This window comes from Pocillopora verrucosa, chromosome 12 (assembly GCF_036669915.1).
Source record: "Pocillopora verrucosa isolate sample1 chromosome 12, ASM3666991v2, whole genome shotgun sequence".
Classification (NCBI taxonomy): Eukaryota; Metazoa; Cnidaria; class Anthozoa; order Scleractinia; family Pocilloporidae; genus Pocillopora; species Pocillopora verrucosa.
Window position 1 is genome coordinate 1,932,358 of NC_089323.1, and position 14,992 is coordinate 1,947,349.

At 36.7% G+C, this 14,992-nt stretch overlaps 1 long non-coding RNA gene and 1 pseudogene across 1 annotated transcript; one reads left to right on the plus strand and one right to left on the minus strand.

Moving 5' to 3' along the window:
• The first annotated feature begins 2,158 nt into the window (after positions 1-2,158).
• On the plus strand, positions 2,159-11,997 carry LOC131781631 (protein zyg-11 homolog B-like; annotated as a pseudogene).
• Positions 11,988-14,793, minus strand: LOC136277273 (uncharacterized). The gene is made up of 2 exons (XR_010715829.1): positions 14,568-14,793; positions 11,988-12,950 (listed from the first exon to the last, which is right to left on the minus strand). It is a non-coding gene; the product is annotated as an uncharacterized lncRNA (long non-coding RNA).
• Between the last annotated feature and the right edge of the window lie 199 nt (positions 14,794-14,992).

A 14,992-nucleotide genomic window follows, 5' to 3' on the forward strand; every position in this document is an offset into this window, starting at 1 on the left:
TTCCTGGCCATAGTTGGTCCATGTTGACCTTCAGAAATTGTAGGATTTTGAGGAGCTAGGCAGTACTTTCCTAGGTACTGCTGGGTAGCCATGGATAAGTTATTCCACATATAGTCCATGAGGGATCGAGAAATATCATTGTGAAAAGTAACAGCTCTGTGGTGACTGTGGCTTTTGCTTCAACTGGTAATTTGTTGATTTCAACTGCCTTTGATCATCAGTGAGGTATTCAAAGTCTGCTTAACTGAAAACTTCTTCAAGAGCTTCATCAACTAACAATGACAAGTAGTTAATGTGTGGTTGAACTGGTATGTTGCTCAGTGATGCAGATCTGTGGAATGGCTATTGTTGGGGGAGAGAGAGCTTACATGGTTCCTGATGATACAAAAGAGGACAAACCATTATCCCTGTTGCTGTGTACACTCAAAAACCTACATGTACCACAACTGCAGGCAGCAGGGTTTTCATAAAGAAACAAAGAAGCAGAATAGTTGTGTAAAGTTACAGGAAAATATTCTCCACCTCTGAATAAAAATACATTTGAGGTCATTAAAATTAAGTCAGAGAATTCTTCTGAGATTAGCTGGAAAATTATCATTTCTCTATTGCTCAATGATCTTTCTGGTGAAATTTACTCAGTTTGAAAAGTGTAAAGTGACCACGCCCATAGGATGGGGTACCTGTCCGTTTACAGCTACTCCCCCTTGTCCCCACTCTACTCTACCCTCCAGGCTTCTTGTAGCCATTTTATGAAGTTTTTATTGTTTTCTGGTGTTAATTTATGCAGACTACAAAAGAGAGATTGCAATGGCATGGTCTTTATTGTGGTGACTTCTACCATGATGACTGCAAGAGGGGCAACTAACAAAACTTGCAAGGGGGAAAACTTAGGACAAACTGAAACAGCACATGGCTGAGCTCTCAAAAACATTGAAGGGAGCCCAGTGCTCTGAAATTGTGAAATCCAGGGAGCCCAGCATATACTTCTATATGAAAAAAAAAAACCTCCTAGTTGCCCAAGAGCAAAAGCAAAGTGCCAGGGGGTCACCAGATGCTACAAGAGCACAGCCCTGCAGCTCCAAAATTGGAAAAAGGAGTTTTTCTTCTCTCACTCAATAGGAAAACAAACACATCAAAATATGGTAAGAACAGCAGTAATGCACTCCGCTCTGCCCTGTGTACTACATTTTGATGTCATCTGTGATCTATTACTGAACAGACCCACAGCAGTGTGGAATCTATTTGTTAACCCCTCAACTCTCAGACCAAATTTGTAATTCCCCTCACTGTCAACCATGCAATTCTTATGATGTTATTTCAGAGAATTTTGTACTGGATCAACTAATTATCTCCAAATTGATATTTTTCTTTATTCTCATTACTTATCTGTTTGATTTTGTATTGATGTTGTGAGGAGAAATTCTGTCTTGGTCACTCATGGGAGTTTAAGGGTTAAAGAGTGACTGAGAGTAAAATGGTGTCATTACATGTTGCTAGGCAACACAGAAAAGTTGCAATGTAGCAATCAAAACTGGTGTACTACTCTTTGTCTTTTCCCTGATCATTTTAAGCATTATTGACGACTTTAAAAGTAATCTATGCAATTCAAAACCAGTGCTTTGCGTTTTGTGATACTATTAAGATTAAAACGGTGAGCTGTCGTCCTGCTGATAAACTTGAGGTCAACAGAGAAATAGTCGGCTTGATTCGAAAGAACTTACCCAATTCCTCGTCTTCCATACTGGAGATCGAGATGTCTGGAGTTTTGTCTTCCTCATCGTGAACCACTCTATCGAAACTGTTTCCACTCTAAAGTGATCTGATCTTTTTCTTTAATTTCTCTAAACATTCTTTAAGTTCTTTTGCAGAAGTTTCTTCTCCGATCAAACTTTCTATTCGTGTTTAATTTCAAGATGAAGTCTGCGACAGCCGCCTTGCCTGTTGAGCTGAGTCCTTCCATCTTCCTTTCTTTAAGGACAGCTTTGCAGATCTAAGACTAAACGCAATATACAGTTAAGTTTTGATAAAAGCTCGATGCCTACCAAAGAAAACTGTTTTTAAACCTTGGTTAACTGTTCGGAAACTCGAAATGAAGTCGATATATACTCGGGCATGCTCGGATTGCTTCGGAGATTAAACGAGTGGTAACCAAGTTCAAAACAAACGTAATGCGGAAGTAGTCATAACTAGCAGACTTTTGAACTAAATGGTTTGGCAAAGTTGTTACACTGTTGTTCCGATTTTCTGTGTACTTGCATCTTTCCTCTCGACGGAGCTGCATGATTGAAGATCACTTTTTCATCATCTTTTGAACTAAATGGTTTGGTAAAGTTGTTACACTGTTGTTCCGATTTTCTGTGTACTTGCATCTCTCCTCTAGACGGAGCTGCATGATTGAAGAACAAGGCGCAAGGAAGGAGCGTCAAAGAAGTGGAGGAACTTAAACTGCTTTTACTGCATGTGTTTTAGTGCAACTATATTTTCTTCTAAGTTCCTTGCATTGTAAAAGAGCGTCTCAACATGAGCACCGTTTCACCAGCTTCTCTCGAAGAAATATGCCTGAGCTTTATCAGTGCTAATATTGAAGATTTATGCCACAAGGATGTTCAAGGTGTCCAGTACGGCGAGGTTTCTTGTCAAAAACTTAGTTTCATTTCTCCGTTATTTCTCCACGAACACCTGGCAGACAATGTTATGAGATGTCTCTCACGTGATGGAAACCTGACAGATAGAACGGCATCTTTATTTGTTGATCCGCACAGATGTAGAATCAAACATTTCAATCTCAGGAAATGTCAGCTGAGTTTTCCAGTGCTGAAACTACTTGCTGGAAAACACAAAGTTGAAAAACTGGACTTATCTGGAACAAAAACGTTCTCCTCTTTTTTGTTTTTTCCACTGCTGAATGGAATGTCATCGACAGTAGGGGAGTTAAATTTGAGCTGCACATCATTTGTCTTGGACTTTGCTGCCATGAAGCCACTGAGCTGTTTGACACATTTGGATGTGAGCCATTGCACTCCTATAAATGACCGCTTGATGTCGGTTGCTGCACAGAATATGGATTGTTTAAAACACATTAATATCTCTAACACTGCAATAAGACATGTCTCTTCATTCGGGAAACTAAGAGGTCAACTAAAAACATTAATCGCTTTTAACACACCAATATCATGGACAAACCCTGCTGAGTTCAAGGACTTTACATTATTACAGAAGCTTGATATTTCAAGAAGTTCTGATAATGATTTGCACCACGATGGGATGATGGAGTCTATAAAATATGACGAAATGCTTACAGACCAATGTATGATGCCAAACCTGGTCTCTCTGGATGTTTCAGGTGTTTCCGCAGTAACAGCAGACGCTTTGCAGTCATTTCTTAGTTCTCATCCTAAACTTGAGTTCCTTGGCCTTTGTTTGATGTCACGGAATTTACAAGAACAACTGGAAAGAATTGCTCCTCTTCTTAAGGTAGAAGTATCATAATAATATAATGAACTAATAATATGAAACAGTGAAAAAAATTTCGTTGTTTTGATCCAGAATGGTGGAAATCCTTAAAGTTTACTGGAAATATTTTGCAATTTTTATAAAATGCCTTCAGAGTTCCATATTGTTCAGAGACTTGATGTGAAGTCTATACTCAAACCTCAGAGGCCCATTTTGCTGCAGCTTATCCCAGTTTACTTAGCATGAAGCAACTTAGAGTGATACTTATATACTCCCTCCTTGGACAGGATCCCAGTCTATCACAAGATTACCCCCAACAATCATCAGGTTCTTTCCAAAGTGCCTTATCAGAGTTTAAGTCACATTACACTTATGTGCAGTACAACTTGATATGGCTTTTAACTTAAGGGATATGTGACTTGGCTGCATAATATTTAGTGTAATTTTCTAAAATATTTTTATTGATCAACTGCTCTTCATAAGCTTCTCCTCATACTATTTGCATCTCAAAGTCAACAATCAAATTAACTAATGTAGCTTCACTTTCATCAGATTACAGGTGAAGCTACTCAGAGAAACAGATCCTTTGTTCGTTGCAAATGTACCCAGACAGAGCTGATTACATGAGAGAAGCTTTGAGTGGACTGTTTCGCATCAGTAAGGATTGGACAGCAAGAAAACCACAAATTCTCAAGGTACACAATGAAATGGCTCATTTAATAAACTTAAGGTTTATTAGGGTCCTTTGAGCTGTAACAGTGATCATCATATCCTGAAAAAAATTTTTTAACCTATATTCATTTTGAACTACATTTTCTGATTTATGACAGCAGCAATGTGAGTATTTAACCCCACTGACTTAACAACCACAAGCAGGTTTTTCATTAAGTTTAGAAATTGCAGAATTCACTACCTGCAGTGCAGAATTCTCCAACTACAGTTCAAAGGCCTAAGGAATTTTGTTTTCATTCTTACTGCATTTCCTATGAAAACCCTGCAGAACTGAAAAAATTCATTCGAGAATGTTGTCTCTTAATATTTTTCTTTGTCAAAGGGGAAAGTCCTACCTATATGATGCTTTGAAATCCTTAGGATTTAAAATTAGTTTAATTCTTCTTAATTCCATTTGTACAGCTTGTTCTTAATCCACTGGAAAAACATCTGGGTGATCTCAATGTTCAAATGGGGGCTACGTAAGTTAATATTCACAAAGATTCTTAAATAGTTATGATAATTATTCAAAATAAAACAATTTTGTTCATTAAAATAAAAAAAAATTTTTCTAAAAATTTTGATCATTTTCAAATCAAAGTTTTGACCATAGAATGAATGTTCTTTTGAATTCAGAGCTTGCGTATTTAACATTATCAGAGAAATAGGAGGGGAAGCAGGGCCAGAAGTGCATCCCCATTTGTTAAGGTAAAATTATTTCTGGATACATGATTAGGTATGGTAAAACACTTTCAAAACATTATTAGGGGGCTGATGTTGTTGTACAACAGAAGATAACAATTAAATAAGTATTCTGGGCAACCAGGCGGTCACCATGGCAATCAAACCCCAGCCGTCCTTTAGTGCCTGTCAACACAACACAAAAAAAACAGTGTTTGAAATGGTTAATGTAGTACTCAAAAGTTGGCAGTTAAGCGAGAGGGGTGGGGAGTGCAAACCCTCCATGCCCCCCTCCCTTCTGAATCTCATTTGTCAAACCACAGCCTTATCAATCTTAGGAAGAGAGGTGGTAATTTTCACTTTAAATTTATTATTTGATTTGTTAAAATGGAATAATTAGTCATAATCTTTTAAAGTTAAAATGCACTTTGTGCAAGTTATTCCCCCAACTTGCTTACTCATGACAACAGAATGATATCCAATGTGATTATTTTTAATTATATCTTCTGTTGGATTTTTCAGTAAAGTTGCATCTTTGGTTCTATCAGCAATGAGAACCTTTCCAGAAAAGCATCAGGTAAGAATTTGTTTTTTTATAATAAAGGAATCAAGATGTTACAATTCTGCTTGATCCTATGACAAAATGATAGAAGAACAATATAATGAATCATCAGAAAATAACTAGAGCATATTATTGGTGTATTCATTGAATGAGTGCAAGGTACAGACAGGAAATTCTTACACAACCTCATGTCAATATTTTCTAGGTTTGCCTAACCCACAATCACTCAGTGTTTGTCATGGGCACTGCCCCTTTTTCTTTCTCTCCATAGCTTTTGGGGAACTGTATGTCAATTTTGAAGTCACAACAAGTTTACAAAAAAGCAGTAAGTGGAAACGATCCAAACATTGTAAATTATCTCAAGTGCATTGAATTAGCAGTGGCTCTAGATTATGGGCTGAAAATTTTGGGCAGCAACTGTCATGAGATGTATGTCACAAAATAGAGTTACCTATAACTTGATTTTTACTTTGCAGACATTCAACTACTTTGAAGCATCATGCTTGGTTATGGATGCTCTGTGCAATTTCCATGGTAATCAGGATATTTCTCGTGTGGCTTTACAGCTATGTGCAATTCTGTATCCAGAGGTATCACTGTACAGTACACACAAAACCTAAAAAAATTGCATTTTTGGAGAGATTCTTTCCTCAATTTGAATCTCAAATATTGGAAAAGCAGGAGAAGCACTCATTACTCAAAATATAATAGTGTAATATAATGTGTAATAGCTCAGATACTGACATTTTCCCAAACTTCCATTAGCATTTCCCCTTGAATTAGTACATGCAGACATTTTGAATAATAAGTGCTTCTCCTGCATGAATATACACTTCCTCCTCTCCCCACCCCTCTCTCTCTCTCTCTCTTGCTCTTTCTTTCTTATAACTATTAAGTTTCCTTGTTCACTGAATCAGTTAACTCTTTCATTCTCAGAAGTGATTATCATATAACTTCTTCCTATAATATCCATACATTAATTATCCAGCTAACAGGTAACGACAATACTCAAACTTATCTGATAGAAGTTCTTTATCTTGATCTAAGACCAAATTCCTACATCTAGTTTACAAGGAAGAGTGCAGCAGCTATGGGGGAGAATTAACAATCAGATCTTTGAGTCTGTGAAGACATACATGTCTGGATGATTATTTCAATTACTAAACTATTAGTTAAAGTGGTCTCCTGTTGTAATTTGAAGTAAGTATCTGGGTTACTAATTAAAGGCTTCTCTAATTCCATACCTGTGCAGCTGACCCAGCAAGAAACACTTGCTCTTGGCTCAGAGAAAAATGTTATGGTAAGAGATGTAACTATATTAAACTATAAAAATTGATTTTAAATTCATTTAATTAGCAATGGATATTTTAATCAGAGCTGCATTTTTTGGCATGATAATCAGTTATTTAAATATCTCAAGTGTGTCTTCCAATATATAAAATATGTCTTTACTATAATTAATTCATTTTAAAAAATACAGACGGTGTTTAATATTATTCAAGGAAAGATCAGGGCAAGCCAGGTATGGATCAGATAGAATTTGCAACACTAATGAAATGATTTCATAACACAAATTAAATGTCATTTATTTTTAATGGAGCAAGTACGTAGATTGAAGAAAGGTTAGGTTAGGTCTTGTGTGCTGGGTCACTACCATTAAGGTTTATTGCTGCATGATATTGTTGCATTGTCTGAGCAGAATTATTTTTCAGTTTAAGAGATATGATGATTACAATAAAGGAATACAAAACTAGCACATTTCTACACATAAGAAACATAGGAAAGCCAAGACTAATCAAGTTAAACATTATTTTAAGGTTACTCTGACTGTCAATTTGAATTAGTTGCTTTCATTATCATTATAATAATTTTCTCATTTTCTTTATCTCAGTTGGCTTGTGATAATTTTACACAAGATTTTCATAACCATGTCCTTTTAAGAAATTGTTCTCAACATTTTCATCATGAGTAATTATTAATGATATTTTAGATTGTTTGATTCAGTCCCTTTTTTTTCTAGGAGGATCTCACATTGAGTAAAGCACTTTTTGTTCTAGTGAAATTAACAGGTATGCAATGTTTTAATAAGTTTGTAAAATTTTACTTTGAAAAGAGATTTATTTACTAGAAAAAAGTTTGCATTTGAATGACTTTTCAATGTGGTGTGAATGGTACATTCTGTTCTGGTCTTTGAATGATGCGTGTAACTGGTTGAGCTAAACTCAGGGTAATTTAGCAAAGTCTTTTGTCATTCACCATGATGATGGGCTAATGCTTTATATGGTAGCCAATTTACATTATCAACCTTGTTGGAATAGTAAATTACCACAGTTTCTTCAGAAACTTACCCCCTTCACTCGAGCTAAACTCAGTTTCCAGCCCAATTAAGGAGTGATCAGGAGACTGGTCATCCAAGTGGATAGGATGTTAGCTCATTGTAAGTAACCCACTAACCCCTGACCCTCCACTGCCATTTTGTCAGCTTTTCCTGACAGTTTTCCCAAGGCATTATGATATGAGAGTTACGTGTCTCTCCCTAGAATACAATAGAATGACCCTTGCACGAGTTCAGCATACCAGAAGTAAGGCTATTTCCATGTCCAGATAAAAAAAAGAGTTTCTCTCTGTCACTCACAGATGAGACACCAAGCACTTGTTCTCTGCTTGTTGAGAAAGGAGGTTTACAATTGATGGTGCAAGGCCTGAAGGTATACAAGAACATTCTTTCCAAGAAACTGTCAAATAAAACTGCCAGGAGTGGTTAGGGTGCTGGACTTGTAATCTGGTGGTTCCTGGGTTCAAGTCCTCTACCCTGCCATTCATTAGATTTGTTCTCAGTCACCCCAAGTTGAACTTCTTGGCTGCACTGTGTAAATAGGCTGTGTAAATAGCCAACTGGTCTGCCTCCTGGTAGGTGGAATTTTCAAGCACTGCATATTTTATTTCAGTCACTGTAAAGTGCTATTGGATAGCAATAGAAATAGCTCAACATTGTCAACCATAAGGTGTCAAATAGCAAAAGCACAACAGAGTTTGAGTTTTCTTAAGTATGTTTTAGGTTTCACAGCTCCCACACACCTGGCATCAACAAACCTGGGATTGGACAGGATCAGATCATGGACTGGATCACAGATCAGGTCATGGATCACAGATCGAAAAAAGAAAAGTTTTGAAAAGTAAAATAATCAAATAATTTATAAAATAATAACAGTTACAATATTAGATTAAAAAAACTAAAATATGGTAATTGAAATTAGAAATGTTGCATGACAAGCTAAAATAAAGCTTATAGGCCCCACTGGAAGTTCATGTCTGTGATCCAATCTGGTCCAATCCAGATTTTGTTGACGCTGCCACATACGTACCTACTCTGGAAGTGCTAACCGTAGGCATAGTGCCAAATATTGTATGGTCTTACTTCTTAATGGTGCAGTTATGGTCCAGAATTTTATGTTTAACGTCAGTGATGCATTATAAAATCAACTCTAGGTGTTCAGAGAGGGTAGCCAAGAGAAAAATCTCAGAATAAAAGAGATGCTTCTTACAGAACTGGTAAGCCACTAAGAAAAGCCTATTAAGCACAGGTCCACCATAAGGCTAAACAATTGTGTTCCAAGTTCAACACTGATACTAAAGTCATTGTGTATATGGTTTCCAGAGATAAAATTTAAGTCTTCTGTGATGGACAGTTAGAAAAAAATAGAAATGGGAAGCTCAATATCATGCACCAGGAAAGAAAAAAGGCAATGACAGAGCATTTAATAACATTTCATGCCTTAATCTCATTTTAACTTAGGAACCTGAGCAATAACAGATGAAAACCTCACAACTTTCTGTACGACCACTGAGGCTCAGGCTGCCAATTTGACAACCTTTGACACTTGTTTGTTAAAAACTTTTGCCACTTTCCATGACTTCCAAAGTGGTTGCAGCTTAGAAGAGTGCCACAACTTTTCAAAACAATTATAAGGCCTCACTTAAAGATTGAAAATCACATGTGCCTTTTTTTCCCAGATTGTGGAAAATGTCTTAAGCAACTGCAAACAGGAATTAGTCAATAGCCCAGTGCAATTAAATTCATTTTGATCCTCATTATTTTGTGTTTTAGAACATTATAGCTGAGGTTCCAAGTCTGAGGCACTTACTCATCACAGATGAATTCATGAATCTTACAGGGTAATGTCTTTTTCTGTTTGACAAATAATGTTTGAAAACAAGTCAGGAATATTGAGGCTGCTTTGAATCTACACATTAAGTGATTTTTCAAAGCTATGCAACAAGATCAAATTCAACAAGTGAGACTGAAAGGCACATGAAACTAATTAAAAATTAAGCTAATAAGTGTTTTTAAGAACATGAGGCTGTTAAAGTAGTTTGGCTTTGTTAACATTTTTAATCAAGAAACGCTTTAACTTATGGAATGTTTATGTTAGTCAAGAGCATTTAATCAAAATCGTGTGTTTGTTATTAATTTAACAACCAATAATTATTATTAGTTTATGAAAAAAATCAGTTGTAAGCCATGGATCTTAAGTGAAGGTTAATTCTTGTCTTGTGTAGGTCTTTCTTGGACAACAGGCTTCTCCAGTTGTCCTATTTTTGTGGTGGAATTCTGTCCAATGTTATGCTGGAGTGGTCTGATGATGGAGAGCATCTGTCACACAGCAAACAGTATATGCTTCAGCGTTTGGTAGGTATTCATTTGGCAATCTTACATCGGGGCATGGTTGCAAGTTAATTGTAGGCTTTGAGTACCCTTCTATAACAAATTCATTTTTGAGTTGAAATTTTTTCATTTTTTTTTTTAATATATAAGGCAAGGCTGAGCAAATTTTATATTGACAGTTACTTTGAAAATAAGAAAGTTATTACTTCAGTCTCATGTACAAGTATATCTAAATGTTATTTCTAGAAAAGTCAGGAAATTTTGCATATTTTGCTTGTTTTGAGGAGGGGCTAGAATGGAGCAATTGAAGAAAAATTAGGGAGATGGGGGTGGAGACATGATCTAAAAACAACACCTCTGGGTGTAACATTTCTATGAATTTCCTGAGGTGTTGAAAGGAGAACTTGTTTAACAACCTGGAGCCTCTTTAATTGGTGATCAATTCCTTTATTCTCATGAATAATGTGTGATTGGGAGGCAACATTGTAAGGAGAAATTAGATGATAGTCACTCTTGTGACAGCAACAGTGTTCAGGTAAAAATGTTGCGTTTTTCTCTTTATCGCAGGAACAAGCTGTGAAAAGTTGGGAATTTCCTGCAGACAAGTTTGTTAGATATGAGTTCGTATGAATATCTTTTTGTAAGGTTAATTATCTTTATCAAGTACTGCATGGTTATTTGTTATCTTTTCATGAATAGAACAAAGACAATAAAATTGTATGATCGAGCCATAGGGCAAGTGCAGTTTGTAGCCTTCAAAAAATTTTTAAGCGCTTATTAACCCAAACTGCATGAGAAATCATGGTGTTACCTATTAATAATTTACGAGAAAAGAAGCATCACAGAAGGTCCAGTCTGGTGAAAATTTGACAGTGCAGATGCTATTTTTGATTTGCATTTGTTACATGAAAAATTCACCTGTTTTCAGTTAATTAGATGTGCACAATTTTTTTAGGTATATATATTATAACAGATAAAAAATGAATCCTTACAGTCTCCTGTGAGAGACACTAGTTCAAACATTGTTGAAGTTTGTAAACAATAAATATTAAAATTGTAACCCTTTTCCCTATTTTCTGTTAGGTCGTTCAGATCTTTTGTTCCACTCCTCCTTTGCACTATGCCTGCTGTACAGATGTGGGCTTTGTGGGGAATCATAAATGTCTGCACCACTAACAGTAAGCACCTCTTGAACTCAAATTGTTTGAACAGTGGCCTGCATATGGCACTGAAGATTTAGGAGCTGGTCTTGTTATGCTTATGGTAGACAACTGTCACAATTTATTGAATTTGGGACACAAACTTGCACACCTTTCCCATATGAATATAGAAAAGTTTGACCCTTTGACCTGCAGTTTCTCCTTACAATATCACCCCTGAGTCACACATTAAGGTCATGAGGAGAAAGGAGATGATCAAAAACAACAGAAGCAATTGATTTTTAAACCAATTCCTTGTCAGCACCTTTCACTGGTCACATGTCTTGCCTTAGACAAACTTGAGAACTTTTAGCAAAATTTTTAAGATTTGTAAGCTGTGATGCAGTCCTGTTATGAAGATTATACTCATGGAATGTGATGATCAGGAGCTGAATTAGCAGACAATCAATTCATCAAAACTCTAATCTTTTTTTTCAGGGAAGCACCATGCCCCTCTTCTTTTTGATGTTGGAATCCTGGATATTGTTCAGAATGTTTTACAAACATCACACAATGGAGTCAGAGAGCTGGCACAAAAGCTTTTAAATACTGTGGCTAATTTTGAGTCAAGTCAGAAAAAGATTAAATCTTAACTCTTTTAAAGAGACTTTCAATGACAACAATACAATATTCTCTCAAATGCCCTTAGCAGGTCTTTGTGAAATTTTATCAGCAGGATTTGTGACAGTGGAATAAATAATTTCAGGGCACTGTCCTTGGTTACAGTTTTGTTTTATTCATTATATTCAAACCTAGCTTTTGGTCACTTCCTCTAGCTTCTGACATGCAATTTTTTCACCTATAATCAGTATTTTCATGGCCCTAGATTTGATATGAATCCTTTACATTTCAAGATGGTTGGTTCACAGGTACAAAGGAAGTCTTGATGGCAATCACAAGTGTTTCACAAATCTCTACATTCTACTAGATGCGCAACTTTCCAAGAGAGAAACCATGCATTCACATTCCAACTCCCTTCAGTTTGGAAGAGGTCATTCTAGTTATGGTGGCCACAGTCATAGCATTTTGAAATTCCCTGACTTTTCCCTAAAAGAGGCAAAATTTCCCCAACCAGCTGAATTGACAATTTCACAAGCTAATTAATCCTGACCTCTAATACTTCTGACAGTATCTTGCACATCAAATTAACTTAGGAAGTTTTTTAAACTTAGTGATGTCTTAAACATTTGAAGTATTTTCATCTTTGGAGGTAGACTCTGGAGTAGGAGGTGGTGCTCTACACCCTTGGGATGTTTCAGAGTTAAAGAGTCCAGAATCACAAGCAGAAGTTCCTTTTGATTTCCTGGCTCTTAAGTTAGTCCATGCTGACCATCAAAAATTGCAGGCTGTTGGGGAGCTAAGCAGTACTTTCCTAGGTATTGCTGGGTAGCCATGGATAAGTTATTCCATGTATAGTCCATGGGAGACCTAGAAATATCATTTTCAAAAGTAATAGCTCTGTACGTGGTGACTAAGGCTTTTACCGTGACTGTTGATTTATTGAAGCTCATGCCATCGATCTTCAGTGAGGTATTCGAAGTCTGCTTCACTAAAAACTTCATTGAGAGTGTCATTGACTGACAGTGACAAGTAGCTAATGTGTGGTTGATCTGGTATGTTGCTCAGTGATGCTGATCTGTGGAAGAGCCATTGTTTGGGGAGAGAGCTTTCATGGTTCCTGATGATACAAAAGAGGACAAACCATTATCCCTCTACTATGTTGCTGTGTACACTCAAAAACCTACATGTACCACAACTGCAGGGAGTAGGGTTTTCATAAAGAAATTAAGAAGCAGAGTAGTTGTGTGAAGTGACAAGAAAATATTCTCCACCTCTGAATAAAAATACATTTCAGGCCATTAAAATTAAGTCAGAGAATTCTGCAGATTAGCTGGAGAATTATCATTACTCTATTGCTCAGTGGTCTTTCTTGTAAAATTTACTTAGTTTGAAAAGTACAAAGCGAGTCCACAGGATGAGCTACCAGTACTTGTCTGTTGACAGCTACTCCCCCTTGTCCCCACTCTACTCTACCCTCCAAGCTTCTTGTAGCCATTTTATGAAGTTTTCATTGTTTTCTGGTGTTAATTTATGCAGACTACAAAAAAGAGATTGCAATGGCATGGTCTTTATTGTGGTGGCTTCTACCATGGTGACTGCAAGAGGGGTAACTAACAAAACTTGCAGGGGGAAAACTTAGGACAAACTGAAACAGCACAAGGCTGAGCTCTCAAAAAAATTGAAGGGAGCCCAGTGCTCTGAAATTGTGAAATCCAGGGAGCCCAGCATATGCTTTTATATGAAAAAAAACCTCCTAGTTACCCAAGAGCAAAAGCAAAAAAGTGCCAGGGGTCACAAGGTGCCACAAGAGCCCAGCCCTGCAGGTCCAAAATTGGAAAAAGAAATTTATTTTCTCTCACTGAATAGAAAAACAAACATCAAAATGTGGTAAGAACAGCAGTAACGCACTTGGCTCTGCCTTGTGTACCACATTTTGATGTCATCTGTGATCTATTACTGAACAGACCCACAGCAGTGTGGAATCTATTTGTTAACCCCTCAACTCCCAGACCAAATTTGCAATTCCCCTCACTGTCAACCATACAATTCTTATAATGTTATTTCAGAGAATTTTGTACTGGATCAACTAATTATTTCCAAGTAATTTAGTGTTAACAACTGGGTTGAAAACGTAAATTAGCCACCGTAAGGGGTAAAAAAGCTGACATTTCAAGCGTTAGCCCTTCATCAGAGCGATCGACCCATGGCTCTGACGAAGGGCTAATGCTCGAAACGTCAGCTTTTTTACCCTTTACGGTGGCTAATTTACGTTTTCAACCCAGTTGTTAACACTAAATTACCTGCTATACTCTCCCACCGACGCAGCACCACAGTTTCTTTAGAAACTTACCCCTTTAATTATTTCCAAATTGATATTTTTCTTTATTCTCATTACTTATCTGTTTAATATTGTATTGATATTGTAAGAAGAAATTCTGTCTTGGTCACTCATGGGAGTTTAAGGGTTAAAGAGTGACTGACAGTAAAATGGTGTCATTACCTGTTGCTAGGCAACACAGAAAAGTTGCAATGTAGCAATCAAAACTAGTGTACTACTCTTTGTCTTTTCCCTGATCATTTTAAGCATTATTGACGACTTTAAAAGTAATTTATGCAATTGAAAGGCAGTGCTTTACGTTTTGTGATACTATAAAGATTTAAACGGTGAGCTGTCGTCCTGCTGATAAACTTGAGGTCAACAGAGAAATAGTCGGCTTGATTCGAAAGAACTTACCCAATTCCTCGTCTTCCAAACTGGAGATCGAGATGTCTGGAGTTTTGTCTTCCTCATCGTGAACCACTCTATCGAAACTGTTTCCACTCTAAAGTGATCTGATCTTTTTCTTTAATTTCTCTAAACATTCTTTAAGTTCTTTTGCAGAAGTTTCTTCTCCGATCAAACTTTCTATTCGTGTTTAATTTCAAGATGAAGTTTGCGACAGCCGCCTTGCCTGTTGAGCTGAGTCCTTCCATCTTCCTTTCTTTAAAGACATCTTTGCAGATCTAAGACTAAACGCAATATACAGTTAAGTTTTGATAAAAGCTCGATGCCTACCAAAGAAAACTGTTTTTAAACCTTGGTTAACTGTTCGGAAACTCGAAATGAAGTCGATATATACTCGGGCATGCTCGGATTGCTTCGGAGATTAAACGAGTGGT